This window comes from Schistocerca gregaria, chromosome X, assembly GCF_023897955.1.
Source record: "Schistocerca gregaria isolate iqSchGreg1 chromosome X, iqSchGreg1.2, whole genome shotgun sequence".
Lineage (NCBI taxonomy): Eukaryota > Metazoa > Arthropoda > Insecta > Orthoptera > Acrididae > Schistocerca > Schistocerca gregaria.
The window spans coordinates 53,760,233-53,778,192 of NC_064931.1; positions in this window are offsets into that span (position 1 = coordinate 53,760,233).

Genomic DNA, 17,960 nt, shown 5'->3' on the forward strand with positions numbered 1-17,960 from the left:
GTTGACTCCCAGGCCATCATCTGTCCTAACCCCACTCCGTGTGACTTTTTCTTGTTTTGTAAAATCAAACCGGTTAACTAAATAAATTAATACTGGCTAACATCCAGATTTGTGTGTTAATTTATAAAAGTCGAAATTAATGTTGAAAGGACTGCGTTTCAACAACGTCGATTGCATTAAGACGGACATTCCAAAAGAAGATTACCAGGACTGCACGGCAAAGCGATAACAGTTATCGGACAAATGTGTGAATGGAGGAGGGGAACGCTTTGAATTACACATTGTAAGTTGAATCAGATTTTTATTAAACTAATGTTCAGCCATATTTGAACAGACCTTGTACAATTGCAGCCACCTGCACACACAACCGTACCGTACAAATCGCGGCGAAAGTCATTGCCGAGAGTACTTTCCGTGGTGCCACACCTTAGAGTTTCTTTACGTTTCATTCGTTTGTAGAGCGAGGGAAGAATGACTGTTTAAATGCTTCTGTGAGCTCTGCAATTCATTTAGTTTGTCTTCGTTGCCCTTATGAGAACGACAACTTGGAGGGCATTCCTCGTTTCCTTGCTAATGACTGGTTCTTGAAACCATATATGTAGGCTTTCTTGTGGTAGTTGACGTCTACCAGTTGAGGTTTTTCTGAATTTCCCTGACGCTCTGTTGTCAGTTCAGCAAATCTATGACTATTCGTGCTGTCCGTCCTCGAAATCCTCTGTTACTCCTGGTATGGGAAACACACAGTTGACTAATATTCTAAGATGGACCACACGAATGTTTTGTAAACAATCCCCTTTGTAAACTAACTGCATTTTCTCTTCATCAAACTAATGAACCAGAGTCTTCCAAGTTCTTTACCTACAACTGAATTTATTCTGTCACGTACCATCACTGATAGAACAACAGGAATATGAAGGTTAAAAAAATAGGAAGTGGGTAAAAATATGGAAACACCAAAAACCCAACACATTACCCTTCCTTATACGGCGTAAGAAAACCGTTGGCATTCAAAACAGCTTCCAGTCGTCTCGGAATGGATAAATATAGGTGGTGCATGGTTTTAAAGGGAATCTTATACCATTCGTCCTACAAAATAGCGCTTAGTTCAGGTAACGATGGAACATGTGGATACCGATCGTGCACACTTCTCTCCGAAGCGCACACCAGAGGTTCAATAATATTGAGAAGTGGTGCCTCTGTGCCTCTGATGGCCAGGGGCTCATAAAACAAGACCTGTGTGAAAACGGGCCCTGTCATCGTGGAACACAGCCTAACCATTTCACCTTGGGAAGGACCTGATCAGCCAAAATAGTCACATATTCCCTGGCAGTAATGCGACCTTGTTGTGTAACTGTGGGGCCCAAAAAATATCGCGATGTTGTTGCCCAAATAATCAGCGAACCCCCATCATGTTTCACTCTTGACAGCAAGCAACCTGCAACGTAGGTTTGCGACGGCGTACGCCACACGTAAACTCTGCCAGGAATTGGAAACGGTGTGAAAAACGACTCGTATGACCAAATGACTTTCTTCCACGGTTCCGTAGCCCAGGTTTTGTGAATTCGGCCCCACGTTTTCTTGTTAGGGGCATTTGCGTAACTGATGAGTGCTTCTGGAATTTCAGATAGCCCTGCAGTTCGCTGCTTATGGACCTCCCTTCGTGTTGTTTGGTTGCCGACAGTGTTCGCGAATGCACACTCAGTAATTGTTACAACTGTTGTAATCTTACTTTCCGTCACAATTTTCTCGAATGACCCTCTGTCGCTTTCGCTCAACACATATTTTCGCCCGCGATATGATTTAGCGGATGATGTTCTTTCGCTTTCCGTATATGCGATGTAAATTTTCGATATGATGCCAAACACTTCGGCGACCTCGGTTACGGAAGCTCCCAAACCATAGGAGCACCAACAATTTGCACACATTCGAATTCTCCTAGCTGCGACATAAAGTACCCACAACTACACAAAACACGAAAGCTTCCCTAGGATCTGCATGTTCAAACATGCATTTCGTGCAGTGTTTCCATATTTTTGTTCAACTCACTAGACCCATTGACAGATGACGAATTCTAAATTCTTCCCCTTTGATTTAGATTAGAGTTGACGCTATGATGTTAAGAATGGTCCAGAACCGCGCTGCTGCTACGGTCTCAGGTTCGAATACTGCCTCGGGCATAGATGTGTGTGCTGTCCTTAGGTTAGTTAGGTTTAAGTAGTTCTAAGTCTAGGGGACTGATGACCTCAGATCTTAAGTCCCGTAGTGCTTAGAGTCATTTGAGCCATTTTGTTGGGAATGACATCAGGCCATTAAAATAAAGCAGCAGGTCTGCAAATGAAATGCGACTGTACAAAGCGGGATGAAGCGACTAATAACAGAAAACAAAACACGAATAAAAGAAAACAAAACATCGTCAGATAGTCTGAAGAGCAAATTAAAACGTTCGGATCGAAGCTGGTATTAAAGGCAACGAGAAAATTTTATCTTTAGTTCCATGCCATTAGCAGAAAGAAGGAAGAAAGTCGCTAAAGAAAGAGTTAAACTGGATTCTTTGTTTACCGGGAACGAGCAGTTGCCTTTGAACAGGGAACCGCCCGCCTGCGATTATCAATGTTTTGTGCAGAGCTCGAAAGCCTGGGTTCCCACGGGCAGGGTGAAGAGGTCCACAAAAGACGGTCGCGTCCACTGAGGCGCGAGAGGATTACCAGAACCCGGCGCGTCGCCTGCTGTCCGTTGCACTCGCACAACAAAGCAGCCGACCAATAGTGAACCTGCCACAGCGTTTCCTACCTCGTTTCCTTTACATCCTCTTATTTACCGATATTTTACTGCTACCTACCACTAAGAGGTACTAAACTTCTTTTCCTAATACTCGTATAGGGTAAAGATTTTGGGTCGTGGTTCACACAACAGCTGACGTTAGATAATCAAAAATCATTTAATCAGTCGTTAAAATTTTACAGGCTGCAGGAAACAAAATCTAGATATAAAGGGCATAGCAAGGCATGAGATGTCGAATTGGTCAAAATTTGTAATATAATCATCAGTCAGTCGAATTGGCCAAAATTTGCAAGATAATAATCTATCGGTAATACTCTGCTGTGGAGCTACATTCAATATAACTTCAGTTATCAGTGAATAATATGATAAAGTTTGCGCTTTTAGCTTATCTTCCCGAGCTGACATCTTTTTCTCTAGATGTCGCAGAGACTGATTAAGTGAACTCATTGTCATTACTTAAGCTGAATATTTAAAGATAGGTATGTTTAAGATTCGTGGTCAAGGCGGATAAATGTACAGTTAATTCTTTCCTGTGACTTATGCTAGGTAAAAACTGCCTATTAAGTCACCTGAGTTATGTGTTCAATTTGGTGAGGTAATAAGTTGTGCTACATAAACATAACTGCAGTGAGGTGATCAATGCAACGTTCCGCAAGGCGCAGCATAATTAATAATGGAATGTAAAGACCAAAGTATTCAATGCTTGCTAATGGGCGAATAACGAGAATGTTCTTTCATTCTAACAAGTACGCGGGCATCTAGGATCTAAGACAATGACGAGAAAGTAAAACTAATCTATGTGTGGAACACACATGTTTTTCTCTCGTCACTTTTCATCCTCCCAAGAACTACGGGTTAGTATTTCTGAACGTTGTATAACAGTGATCCGTAGCTTTGATGGCGCCGGCTTTATCGCACTAGAGCAAGGAAAAAGTTCGTCGCCCTGACAGTGAGTGACTTAAAGATGCTCCAACAATGTTTACTTTAAATCCCCCAGTTTTCCCATTACGATTGAGGGCTAGTGTCTTGTTATGATGAAAGAAGTTCTTGTATTTTCTTTCTTGATCCCGCTTCTGCAAGATAATTAATAAGAATAATACCTCCTCCCTCCATAAAGTATCGACCATTTTTTAACATTTTCAGAAGATAAAATCGAATTCGTTGTTTTTAGGGCAAGACCTCCAACCTGCTTAGAATCTGACGCGGAGGGGTGGGTCAACATTTCATTTTCAGTATCATATCGACGCAAAAGTCGGTTGGATTCTTTTTAAAAGACTGATTTTGCATTTTCTTTTGTCAACATTCACCATTCACCTGATATGCCTAGACTCTACGGCACCGGCTATTCCGACCGTCTGTATCGTATTGTGCACTTACACGACGTTAAAATTTGTTCTTGCTGTTTTGGAAGGTCCTTCGAGGAGATCATCTTATTATTTTCAAAAGATCTGCGACTACATTTGAAACCAGCGGCACATTTATCAGCTGTTGAAAACGATGCAGTAGGCTCCTTATAAACCTTCATCAACTTTGGAAAAAATGGCGTTGCTGATAAACCGTCCCAAACAAAACAAAAGAATGTGGTTCTGCACCGTATTCCAGTTTATCGATTTGAAGGAGACACACATAGCGATAATACTTTAAGAATCAGTATAAGCAAAACAATACTGCGTATCATGTTAACACCCGTGTTGTCGTGTTTTTACCTGCTGTCGTGTAGCAGGTAAAAACAAAAACCATATAAAAATTTCGTGAACAGCAGTAAATGATTTATCTACTTGTTCATGTACGTTAGTGCGCCTTCAACTTTAGAGGTTTTGTGACTTTCTCTCGGCGTGATTGACAGACCAATTGTTTTCTAGGGTCCATTCGAGTTTATGAGAAAATGTTTCTGCACAATTTTTCGAAAACCGACTCGGTTGTATTCTCTAAGCTCAGTGAGTGATGATCCTATATGTGATCTCTGTGTGGATTCCAAACATCCTAAAGAAAATGAGTCGAACATTGAAACATTGTACATAGATATAAAAGCATCAGCTAGGAGGTACACTCAGAAACAGACATCTCCATCTACATCTATAATCTGCACGCCACCTTGTAATATGTGGCGTAGGGTACTTTGTACGCCGCTTTTCTGTTCCAGACACCAACGGAGTGCGGCAAGAAACATAGTTGGTAAGCCTCTGTATGAGCTCGAATCTCTCTAATTTTATCTTAATGGTCTTTTCACGAGATATACGTAGCAATATATTGTTCGAATTTTCTAGGGACGTAAGCTCTCTGAATTTTAACTGTAAACCACACCGTAATACACAACGCGTCTGTTGTAGTATCTGCCATTGGATTTCGCTGAGCATGTCGACGGTGCTTTCGAGCTTACTAAATGGACCTGTAACGAAACGTGTTGCTCTTCGTTGGATCTCAATTTCCTCAGTCAACATCTTCCGTTGTATTACTTATTTCAGTGTTCACATACACGAAATTTGAACTCGGCTTTTTTCTTTGAATAAAAGAAGATGTGTTGGGAAAGGTATACGAAATGATAAATCGGAGCTCTAATGCAAAAGTAAATGCAAAAATAAATCCATTCGAAAGATGAGCAACGACAGTTCCTAAGAAATGTAAACAAACTGTAATTCTGGTTCTTATTACTGGAAAAATTCGTGTTTTACGCTCGATAAGCAAGCTATCCGATCAAAAGTGTCTAGACATCTATTTGTAAACATTAACATGAGGTGTGTATAGCCTTCACCTTTTTGACGGCTTGACCTCTGCTGGGAACACTTTCAATGAAATGTCTGAATGTCTAGAGGAATAGCAGCCCACTCTTCCAGAAACGCCGAAACCAGGGATGGTAGTTATGTTGGACGCTGGAGACTGGAGTGAAGTTGACGTTTTTACTGATACTAAAGATCGTCTACAGCTTTCAGGTCGGGACTCTGGGCAGCACTGAACGTTTCGGCGATGTTATTCTTCAAGAAACAATTCTCGACAGATGCTGCTTTGTGACACAGTATACTGTCATGCTGATACAGTCATCGTCTCCGAACTGTTTCTCTACTGTACACAGTACACAATGCTGTAAAATATGTGTATATCCTTCCTCATTTAGCGTTTTATTAAGCACAACATGGGGAGCACGCCATAATCACGAAAATCCTCCACGCCACGACACTGAAGAGGACACAGTGTGAAGGGCCACTACCGTGTACGGTCGGGTTGCGGCAGTGGCTCGCAGCTCATACAAACAACATGAAAAGTAAAATATTTTATTGAAACTCGTGCGACTACACTCATACGGGACCGCGCAGTGACCACGCCTCCTCCCAACACGTGGTGCTGGCGGCGCCAGCGGCTAACTGGGGTTCGCGCCGTCTGTTCCCAGGAAAGCTGACATCAGCGGTGCACGCACAAGTCAGAATACTTGATCTTGATCTTGCCACAGAATACTTGCTGGGGATGACAGGTTCAGCGATCGATCTCGTCCCTGCGCCTGGTGCAAGGGTGCCTGTACGAGAGCCAAAGGGTGAACTGCTATACTGCCCCGGCTATGCTGCCCTCCGAGGGAGGAGTCTGGCGGCTTCTGGAATGAGCCAGTGGATTAGCACCGAGTCCAGGAAGGAGGACTTGCTGCTAAAAGGCGGTGGAGGTCCGAACACGTGGTGGCTGCTTACTGTTCCATATCGTTCCGGTACCTAGCATTGCCCTCTCAGTGTGGTAGGCGCCGACGGATTGCTGATGCCTCTGCTGAAAAAGATGGTTATTTATACAAACTAGCGGGCCATTTCTTGTGCCGACGCGCTGCTTGCAGCTCAGTCGGGACAACAGATCACTGGCCCGGCGATGTAGAAACCGACTGGCGAGAGCCCTTTCTGACCACTGCACTAGCAGGATTCTGGTGCTTGGCCTAATCCGACTCGCAGTCAACTGTGTGGTGATAATTAAAATGCAGCAAATCACGGTGGTCCTGTGTGCGGTGTAATTATTGTGTGGCACCGAAACTTGGTAGGTGTGCTAATGCGTTAATGCGGAACCGATTTATGCTAGAAAACAAATTAGTTCCAGTTGTCGTCACCAGGTGCAACTCTGACACTGTACGCTGTTTGTATGCCGGTGTTACATTCACACTCTCATTTGAAAAGCCGTAACGCGACTGAAAGGTATGGCTATCGGGAAGAGAGACCGTGTACTGTTAGTGAAATTGTTTTATGTGAGAGGCACTAGTAACAGTGCTGTATTGAGAGAGTATCGCCAATGTCATTAAATGGTTTAAAGAAGATGAAAATGAAATTCGGAAACATGGGTCAGCTGGATGTTTGACCTGGAAGAGGAAGGTGCGCTATCGCCGTGGAACGGTTGCTGTTGCTGCAGCTGACTATGCAGCACGTGGCCCAGTTAGTGCTACTGCCCGTGAGCATCACGAGAACTGCCTGTCCGGTGGTCAACAGCGGGAAAATTTGCGGTCTGTTTTACACCGGTACCCATACAACGTCCAGACAGTGCACCAACTCAAACCTTATGATCCACACCAACGTTCCGAATTTGCTCTTCGGCATCCGGCGCACATCCAAGTTGATGACATGTGGTAGGGTAATATTCTGTGGAGTGACGAGGCACATTTTATACTGCGGTGTGCAGTAAATACACAGAATTGCCGAACTCAGGGTACTCGTATGTGACTGCGTCGTGTGGATTCATAAGCACCTTTATTCTAAGTCCGTTCTTCTTTGAACAGAGGGCCTGTCAGGTGTACCGTGTCGTCTGCACATTATAGGGACCTCCTCATACAGCATGCGATTCCTGCTTTGGAAGTGCGCAATTCTGTGGAAACCACTGTTTCCATCCAAGATGGGGCAAACCTCCGTGCTGCTCGCCCAGTGAAACATGTCCCTAATGCAACTTTCCACGAACGTGTTATCTCCAGAGGCTTTCCAAATGCATGGCCTGCAAGATCACCTGCTATGAATCTATGAGACTTTTGGCTCTCAGGATATTTAAAATATGGCGTTTATCAGGGACGCCTTGATTCTCTACCTGATATGAAGTCCAGTAAACAGTAACACATTGCGGAGATTCTCTCTTGCATTCACAGAGCCAGATTGGCACCTGGTGGCCAAAACTGGAACTAATTTTTTACACCGTAAATCGGTTTCGCATTAACGCATTAGAATATCTACCCCTTTTTCCTTGCCATGTGATAATTACAGCCCACACTGGACCTCTCTGAGTAGCTGCAATTTTATTATAACCACCTGGTACTGTATAAACAACACCGTTACTGCAAACGGCATGGTGACACCTCAGTGCCCTCCGGCTACTTGTTCTTCAACTGTTGCAGTTGAGCTCATAGTTTCCACAGTAATGCCCAAAAAACAGTGGCGGCGCTACGATACCTCCAGACCTGGACTGGTCTGCAACAAAACTCAGTATACTCGGACAACAATGTGAAATATATACTATTTTTCTTCTTCAATACTAGGTGGCGCCAACCACGAGTTTCAGAGACTGCAAATTTACTTTATACCTTTTAGGACTCTGGCTGCAGGTTCTCCCAAACCTCCCCTTACAACTAGTGGTATACATCTTCCGCTCTCACTTTTAACAGACAAACAGTCCTCGTAAAACCCTACAACACTACTCACGAGAGCTATCGTCACCTTACGCTAAGCAGGTCACCGTGACAACGTTCCATGTGTTGCTTGACGCCTAACGATATCTCTCAAGTGATCCATGCCCCGCTCATTAGTGTTTTACGACATCTTACATACTAGGAAACATTACTTATCACTATTCACGTCGTAATGCTCACACACATAACAGTGATGTTTTACTTTGGACTTACATACTAAGAATTGTCCTGGAAGTTTCTTCCAGTCTCAATAAATCCCCTTCAACAGCACATGGATTGGCTCCATTAATCTCTTATGCTCGGCGTTTCTATTGTTTATCCAGTTTTTTTTTACTTGTTGTTTTGGAACTTCATTCGGAAATTTGTCCCTGCGACAATAGCTCCCCCTATGCTTTCCTAGAAAACATATTCCCAAACCTATCCTCACACGTGAATCGCCTATCGTAATGTCACCATCGACACATCGAGAGGTTGTTCTGCTTATCTCTCTCGCTGTAGTGCTAGTCATAGACTGAATGGCTTTCGAAATGATCGGCTTTCTGGTACCCCTACTCCCCCGAAGCAACTTCCTGGTGCGTAATGACACTGTATCACACAAATTAAGCCTCGGGAGTTTTGTTCGCAGTTTAATTTATTTGTATCTTAACATAGACGAACCTTGCGCCAGTATTTCACTAGCCACTGGTCACTGTTTTACCGAAGTGGAATTTTGTTTCTTAACGTTCCACTGTGCGTTAATTTTTTCATGCTGCTCGGGGGGAAAGTTTATTCTCGGGTTTACCTCGTACCCATCCCTTGCGTTACGCCAGTCGCGCTCGTCAGACTGCAGCTGCATTGTAGGCAGCTCGCAGCACGCGTCGTCAGCTTGCTCTGCCAGGCGGCGACCCAGGGCATGTGCTGCTGTTACATTTCGATCCTCAACGTTCACTCCTCAACAGATTCAGCCGTGTCAGCACGATCACTAACTTAACGAGCTCGTCTCCTTTTCCTATGTTCTCTATGTGGCTTGTGGAGAGCAGTTCAACCATTGCAGTCCATTCTTTTTTAGCTCCCCACAAACAGTCACTGTTCTAATTCGATTCTGACAGCTGATTTCATCCGATTTCTTACAACCTTGTCCACCACTACTTGAGGTCCGCTTAGTAGTGTTTTAGCTGTGGTTGTTCCTTCACGTTTCTACTTCACAATCGTGTCACCGATAGTCGACTTGGCCGCTGTAGAAGAGCTGAAATATGTTACTCAGGTGTCATCCAGTGTCTAGACCACGTGCAAAGTCAGTGTGCTCTCCGGACCGTCCTATTTTGCTGTCATTACTTCTCTACAGGCGACACAATGCTCCCCGCTTCCTTTTGTACTGACTGGTGCGCCTGTCGTCACAACTACTGGTCAGTTCCGTGTTACATACGGTTGTCCAGATAGTTTAGATCAGGTAGTGTACAGGGTGACCCAATAGTCCGTAAACATTGGAAGATTCGTCAATTCATGGAATAATGTAGGTAGAGAGGTAAATATTTACACACATGGCTGAAATGGCATGGGGTTTTATTGAAAACGAAAATGAGTGCAAAAACTGGCCAACAGATGGCGCTGGACAGCAAGACGTCAGTGACGCCACATGAGGAACTTGTATAATACTCGCTGATAAACGCCTAAGGAAGGTGCGAATTTTATGCAGGATGCCGCTTCACCCCATATTGCTAAACGTCTGGAAGATCGTTTGGAGAAAAATCGCGTGCTGAGCCATCACGTCCATCGTGCGTGGCCTCCCAGGCTCCCAGACCTCAATCCGTGAGATTATTGATTGTGGGATTACCTGAGGGCACAAGTCTACCACGATTGTCCGACCTTGTTAGGGATGCTAAAAGACAACATCCAGCGGCAGTTTCTCACCATACCTGCTGATTTGCTGTACAATGCTGTTCACAGGATTGCCCCTCAATTACAGGTGTTGTTGATGAATGACACCCGACATGTTGAGCGTTTTTTCTAAGGAACATCGTCTTTACTAAAACTCAGTTATGCTAATTATTGATTTTGTTTCCTGTGAAGCGCCATATGTTGGACATTTTGTGCACATCTGTTTGGTTTCAATAAAAACCCATGTCATTTCAAGCATGTGTGTTAATTTTTACCACTCCTCCTACGTTATTCCGTCAAGTTTGAATTTTAAAATGTTAAAGGATTCTGAGTCACCTTGTATATGCTAAAAATCACCCGTCGTCCCACATATACCTGAAACGAAAGATGAATCCATTTCCCCCTGAATACGAGTCAAGTTCTTTGATTACATCATGTCGTTTAGTGGCAACAAAAACTTGGAGGTATTGTTAGCATCGTAGCGGAGACATTCAGCTGAAGACGCGAACATTTTTTGAAAAGAAATTGAGAACGCGAGACGGGGTCAGAAACGTATATTCCAGCAATGGGTCTCCTCAGCTGATGTTATATTACATAACATAGGAGGCATCGGAAAGGACGAGAGTGATAAGCTTTGCAGGAGCATTTGCGGAGGATGATTGGCTGGAAATGACTGACAATAAGCTCCGTTTATTCAAGCCCACACCGCGTGTGTGGTGTACTTCCTTCCAGCCCCGTCGACGGGACGAGGGTCTCCTCACTCGGCTTCGGATAGGCCACAGCCATATTACGCATGGCTTCCTGCTCCGGCGAGAGGACCCTCCAATGTGTGCTGCTTGTGGCGTCCAGGTCACTGTGCGCCACGTTTTATTGGATTGCGTTTTATTTTCTGACCAGCAGACCACGATTGACTTGCCAGCGGACCTGCCATCTCTTTTAGGAAACACTCGATCGAATGTGGTTAAAGTTTTAAAGTTCTGTGCCTTGTCAAGTGTTTTTACAAAGATTTTAGGGAGAGGGTCTTAATTTGCTCACTGTGTGACAAGCTCGGCCATATTTCACGTAAGTGGCCAGCCAATGACAATTTCCTGTGGCATTCTTGCTGGTACGTTTTCGTTTTCCTTCCGTTTTACTTTCTTATCTAGCATTTTCCTTCTTTTCCTGCTTTCTTTGCATGTGTGCTTCGATTTTGCTAAGTCTGTCCACATTCGTTCCTTTTAATGTGTGTCAGGGAGCTGATGACCTAGACGTTGAGCGCCCATAAGCCCCAACACACACACACACACACGTAGTGAAGGGGCTGGTAGCGTCTTGTCGTCGATATACTTTAAATGCGACCGGAATCTCTTTGGATCTTCTGTGAGATTTCGAGACAGGGATCCGTTGTGGTAACTATTAAAAGCAACTCGCATTGAAGTCCGTGCTAAATTTCGAGCTTCGATAAAACAACGCCAAACTTGGAGATTTTGCGTTCTTTTAAACATAATATGCTTTTTTCATTGCTACTGCGACAGTGTCCCGAACTGTTTTGTTTACTGTTGACATCTGTTCCGTCTGTTATTAGTAATGTATGATCGGTTCTCGAGATGTGTACTTTCCCGTCGAGCATGCACAGTGATGATCTGTCCCTTGCATTACGATGCAGAACTCGGCGACCCATTTGGTGCCGTTCAGGAGGAACAGGGCTACAACGTACCGGTATCATAGTTCACTTTCCCATTCTTTACAAACAATAGAAAATCTACAGTAAAACACACACATATCCGTCAAAGTCATCTAAACTAAACAGATGCATTCTGTCATAACACACAAAAGAAATAGACCGATATTCGCGAATGAAGAAATCTTTTCCAGTGAACTGTCAATGTTGTGCGACTCGTCCTTTTGCACTGAAGACATTGACACCTTTCAATGAGACATGCAGTATTAGACTCCATTTGGGATGTCCTTCGGATTCCTGCCATCGTAGTAGCAGTGGCTGGATGAGGAATAGTCGAAGTCTCCATGACTATGCTGGATCAATAGCTTTGGGACATGACAGAGTCCTAGACAGAGCGATTTCAAAGCATTTTTGTATTGACTTATGCTACACTCGTCCACGCGAGCCACCAGCAACGCTGAGTATGAATAATTCTAGCGAGAGTTAGGGTGACAATAGCTGGAGTACTAGTGATGCTTATGACAATGACATTAACGACGCATCTTTGATAGAAGTTGCACAAAATTGATTACGTATTAACTCTTTCTGACGACGAGGTCATAAGAGACATAGTAGAAATTCGGATTCAATCAGGAAGGGAAACGAGATAAGCCATGTCAATTTCAAAGGAACCATCCCAACCTTAGGAAGAGCATGGAAATTTGTCAGATACTGATTCGAACCTCAAGCCCCCGAATCCGAGTCCAAAATCTTAACCACTGTACCACCTATCTTGCTGAAGTACAAACTGAAGCTTTTCACTGTATGGGTTGTCATAAACTGAAACGCATGAAGATAACAAATAAAAAAGTTAAGTACAGCGTTGTCCCGCATTTCAGGTTATGAAGTAATGACGACTCGACGTTTCAGTCATCAGAGACGAATGCTCGGATTAGACGAGAACTAGTAAACCCTCGATTCTTTAAAGAATCTAATTCCCCTGTATTAAAAAAGCTTAAAACTTCTGATTGCTTTATAAATGAGTTGCTGTGCTAAATATTTGCGTTTAGGTATGTAAATGAGAAAAAGTTTAGCAAATGTTTCAAGTTACACTTAAAGTTCTTTGTAAGTCGCGAAGTGCTCACATTATGACACTCTAGGTGAATATATACTGCGTAATTTGCGCTCGATTTTACGAAAAAGCTAGTTTTTGCCGAATATATATATTTATGTAGTCATATGTTCTAAACTACGTCTCGTGTAACGATATTACCACATTCTGTGCTGCATGTGAAAACTGACTGCGAACTGTGTTGTCACTAGAGTCAGTTGTAAAGAATTCATAAATTAAAACGTCATAGCTGATGCTGAAATCTGACTTCACGAACAGTGAAGCTGTATTAAGCAGTCGCCGGCCGCTGGTGGCCGAGCGGTTCTAGGCGCTTCAGTCTGGATCCGCGCGACCGCTACGGTCGCAGGTTCGAATCCTGCCTCATGGATGTGTGTGATGTACTTGGGTTAGTTAGGTTTAAGTAGTTCTGAGTTCTAGGGGACTGATGACCTGAGATGTTAAGTCCCATAGTGCTCGGGGCCATTTGAACCAGCCATATTAAGCAGTGGAGGCTCGTGCAAACATATACCAATGTGCTACAATGTGGTGACCTATAGCCTTTGGACTTACAGTGCTAGTAATTGTAACTAAATCGAATATAGCAATTTTATGTATATAAACAGCACTGTTATTTTTAAATTTTATAATTAATAGTTTAACATTGTGAGAAATAAAATAAAATGAAAAAGTTGGTATTAGCTGGAATGGAACCAGGGTCCGCAAACTACCAGTGTATATTTTAGATGACTCGCAAACAGCACCGCCTCGTCAATGGATCTTTAAACAGTAGTCATAGTTTAGATGTGCACAATACGCTACATGCAATTTCAAATAAATACTGGCCTGCTGCCGCGATCAACGTAGTGCCAAAAGGGATGACGTCACATCAGAGCATGCGTCGATCGTAACGCGCCAGATCGCCGTTTCAACACTTGCCATTGGTTTCTACTTACCGCAGAGAGAGCGCTGCAATATATGTTTTCATTCATTTTATTGGCATGCAAGCATGCATTCGAAGAAAAATAGCGTAATTTTAGTACGATTTCCGGCTGTCATTCGAAGAGAAATAGTGTCATTTCAATGTGATAGGTACAGTGTGCTGTAGCACATTAGCGTATGATAACCGGCCGCCACTGGTATTAAGCGATAAGCTTTATTCCTTTCGTCATTTTGTGAGGGAGGGGGAGGGGGAGGTGTCAAAGAGAAAAGTCTCGTAAAGGTTTGAAATTATGTGTGAAGGTTATTGGAACCTGCTAGTGCTTTCATTTCTAAATACTGAATGACTGAAGTTCGTGTATTTGCGTGCTACCATTTACACTGTCTCAGGACAAGCACTCTGTTTCTAACTGTAACACTTCTCTTATTGTGTAAAACTATTAACATAATAGCATACATCTTAATGAGTGGATTACGACAGCATTTTTCATTTTATAACTTTCCCAATAATTAGCGAAATATTCAAAATCGATTTTTCCCCCCTATGTAGCAAGTGGTACAGCGTTTCTAGTTACGTATTCCGGGTTCCAGGATAGCCTTTTGGTAATATGTGGGGCTTACATCAGTGGCGTCGATAAATGAAGATACATTGATGGCAGCAACCGTGAACATCGTTCAGTTTAGCGGCTCCCCCACTAGCGGCATAACTGCGCTATTCGGCCCCCTGGAGAACTACGAAGCTACATCTCCGTTCAGGGTAATCAGAAACAGTCTGGAAAGATTGTAAGGCTTTTGAAGATCAGGTTGTGCCGATAAATAATTGTTAAGAAAAAACTCGATACGTCGTGCCATTTCTGAGTTAATTAGCATTTATTTTAGCCAACTAGACCCTTGCAAGCACAAATTCAACTAGTCCGCCAGAGACGGTGTCACCAAACGTGTGCTTTGTTTGATTTCCTAAAACCGAACAAGAGAACGATACAAGAATTAGCCATGGGACTGTAACAAGGATTGAACCCGAGCCAAAGGCTGAGCAGTCTCGTGTGCTATCATACACTCTGTGAGAACAGATGACACAAATTGTATCGTGTGGATTGCTTGAATTTGCGCGCACAACAGCTTTATTGTCTAATTTCAATGCTAATTAACTCAGGAACACCGCGGCAACACCCTTACCTGTTTATCACAGTGTCCTTACTACCCTGTATGTATCTATATATTATAACAGAGGACGTATGTATGTTCATTCAGCATCTCCTCCTAAACTACTGGATCGATTTCAACTGATCATAGTACACATATCATTTGATATCTGGAAAGAAAGGGTGTTGGATTAAGAACCACCTACCTCTCAATCGTGTGGGAGTGGTGGTGAAAACAAAGCATAACATATCGCGCCAAATACCGACACTTTCTATGCCCATTGTTTGAGAATGAGAGCACTTAGGAACTTGAAACATATATAATTTAAAACTTTACGAAACTTTCTCCCGCTGACACCCTTCACAAAATGACGAAAGGAGGGTAAATTTATCGCTTACTACATTTTTCGCAATTCATATAGTAAACCTGCCGCATCAGGCACAACCTTTTTTAATTTATTTCTTCTTTACTACTAACTCTGTCCGCAACATATTTCTCTGATAGTATCCATATATACAACAGAATGTGTCTCCAATGTTAGATCATCGAACGAGACACAGTTCAGAGTAGATACGATGTTCTGAAAAACTATTTCTTCTTAGAACAGAGCTCAAATTACCCAGAATATATTCAGCCCGTGTTTGATAATGAAAGAACTTGGCAACTGCCAACAAACATTGAACATAACAATAAACCTTCTCTACATTTTTTCTCAAGCCCATGGTTTAATGACAAATATTTAACACGTGACCTCTTTCGTAAAGTAGTCAGAAGTTTGAAATTTCTCGTAAAGGCGAGTTCGATTCTTTAAGGAATAGGTTGTTCGTTATTTACTTAGGATCTGAAATGAAGCACTGTGAAGTAAATAACCACCTATATCACACTGGTGTGGGAATGGAATGGGGTGATATTAAAGCATATCTCAGGAACATCTGGTGCAATTTCAACTAGGTCTGTTACGTACATGACCCATTATTTGCATAAAAATACTGTGGGAGTAGATTTCCCCACTACCACTAGGAGTGGGGTTTCTATAACAAGTGGTGACGTAAAACTGTTCGAAAACAGCCTGTAGATATTTATTTCATGCATTTGTTGATTTGGAATACTTTAAAAGTGTGAAGTGCTATTTGTCTTTCATTTGAGCTGTCCAGTGTGTCATCTACGACACGAGAATGGGTCAACAACTTTGTCAACTTGTTTCGGAAACTAAGATCAACCAAACAGCTGAATACCAGAGACAAATTTAGCATCCATTCTGCAGTCGTATGGCGTAAAACAACAGAGAATAAGACAAATGTGTGTGCAACACACTGAGGTGACAAAAATTATGAGATAGTGATATGCACATACAGATGGTGGTAGTATTGCGTGCGCCAGATATAAAAGGACAGACCTTTCATTTGTACTCAGAAGATTCGTGTGAAAAGGTTTCCGACGTGATTGTGGCCGGACGACGGGAAGTAACACACATCGAACGCGCAATTTATTTGGAGCTAGACGCACGGGACATTCTGTTTCGGAAATCGTTAGGAAATTCAATATTCCGAGTTCCCCAGTGTGAACAGTGTGCGGAGAATACCAAATTCAGGCATTACCTCTCACCACGGACAACGCAGTGGCCGACGGACTTCACTTAACGACCGAGAGCAGCGACGTTTGTAGAAATGTCAGAGTAAACAGACAGGCAACACTGTGTGAAATAACGGCAGAAATCAACATGGAACGTACGACGAATGTATCGGTTAGGACAGTGCGTTAATGGGCTATGGCAGCAGACGACCGACGCGAGTGCCTCTGGTAACAGCACGACTTCTCCTGCAGCACCTCTCCTGGGCCTAGTGCCCATTTCTGTTGGACCCTAGACGACTGGAAAATCGTGGCCTCATCATATGAGTCCCGATTTCAGTTGGTAAGAGCTGATGATAGGGTTCGAATGTGGCGCAGACCCCATGAAGCCATGAACTCAGTCAACAAGGCACCGTATAAATAAGTCACTTGGCCGCAATTGTTCGTGACTGGTTTGAAGAACATTCTGGACAGTTCCAGTCAATGATTTGGCCAGCCAGATCGATCCACCATGAATCCCAATGACCATTTATGGGACATAATTGAGAGATCAGTTCATGCACAAAATCCTGCACTGGCAACACTTGCGCTATTATGGACGGCTATTGAGGCAGCATGGCTCAATATTTCTGCAGGGGCTCCCATGCCGCATTGAGTTGTTGCACTATGCTGGCGAAAAGAAGGTCCGACACGATATTAGGAGGTATCCCATGACTTTAGTTACCTCAGTGTATACGTCACATACGAGGATGTTCAACACCTCCTCCTACGCCTCTAGTTCGATTTCAACCCAACTTTTACACATAGTTACTTACTACCTGGAAAGAAATACTGTGGGAGGTAGAAAACGGTAACCCACCACTGGAATGAAGGTGGGGGTGGTAACAGAATGGTTGGCAGAGAAGTGTGAGAGGAGAAGCTGGACTGAGAGAGGGGCATGAGGAGATGGACATAGATAGAAGGGGGGATGTGGTGGACAAACAGAGAGGTGGAAGGAGGAGATGGAGGAAAGAGGGGACGGAGAAGATGAACAGAGAGGTGCAGGAGGAGGAGATAGATGGATAGGGGGTAAAGGAGATGGGCAGAGGAAGTGGGGATGGATAGAGAGGGAGTAGAAGGAGGCGCACAGAGAGAGTGGGTAGGAGGAGATGGACAAAGAGAAAGCAGGAGGAGTTGCACTAATAGAAGTCTGAAATAAGTAAATACCTGGGCAACACTCGGTTTCTAGTCCTTATCTGTTACATACATAAAGTGGAGTGTATATGGGTATGTCCGGGATCTCCTCCTGAACCCCG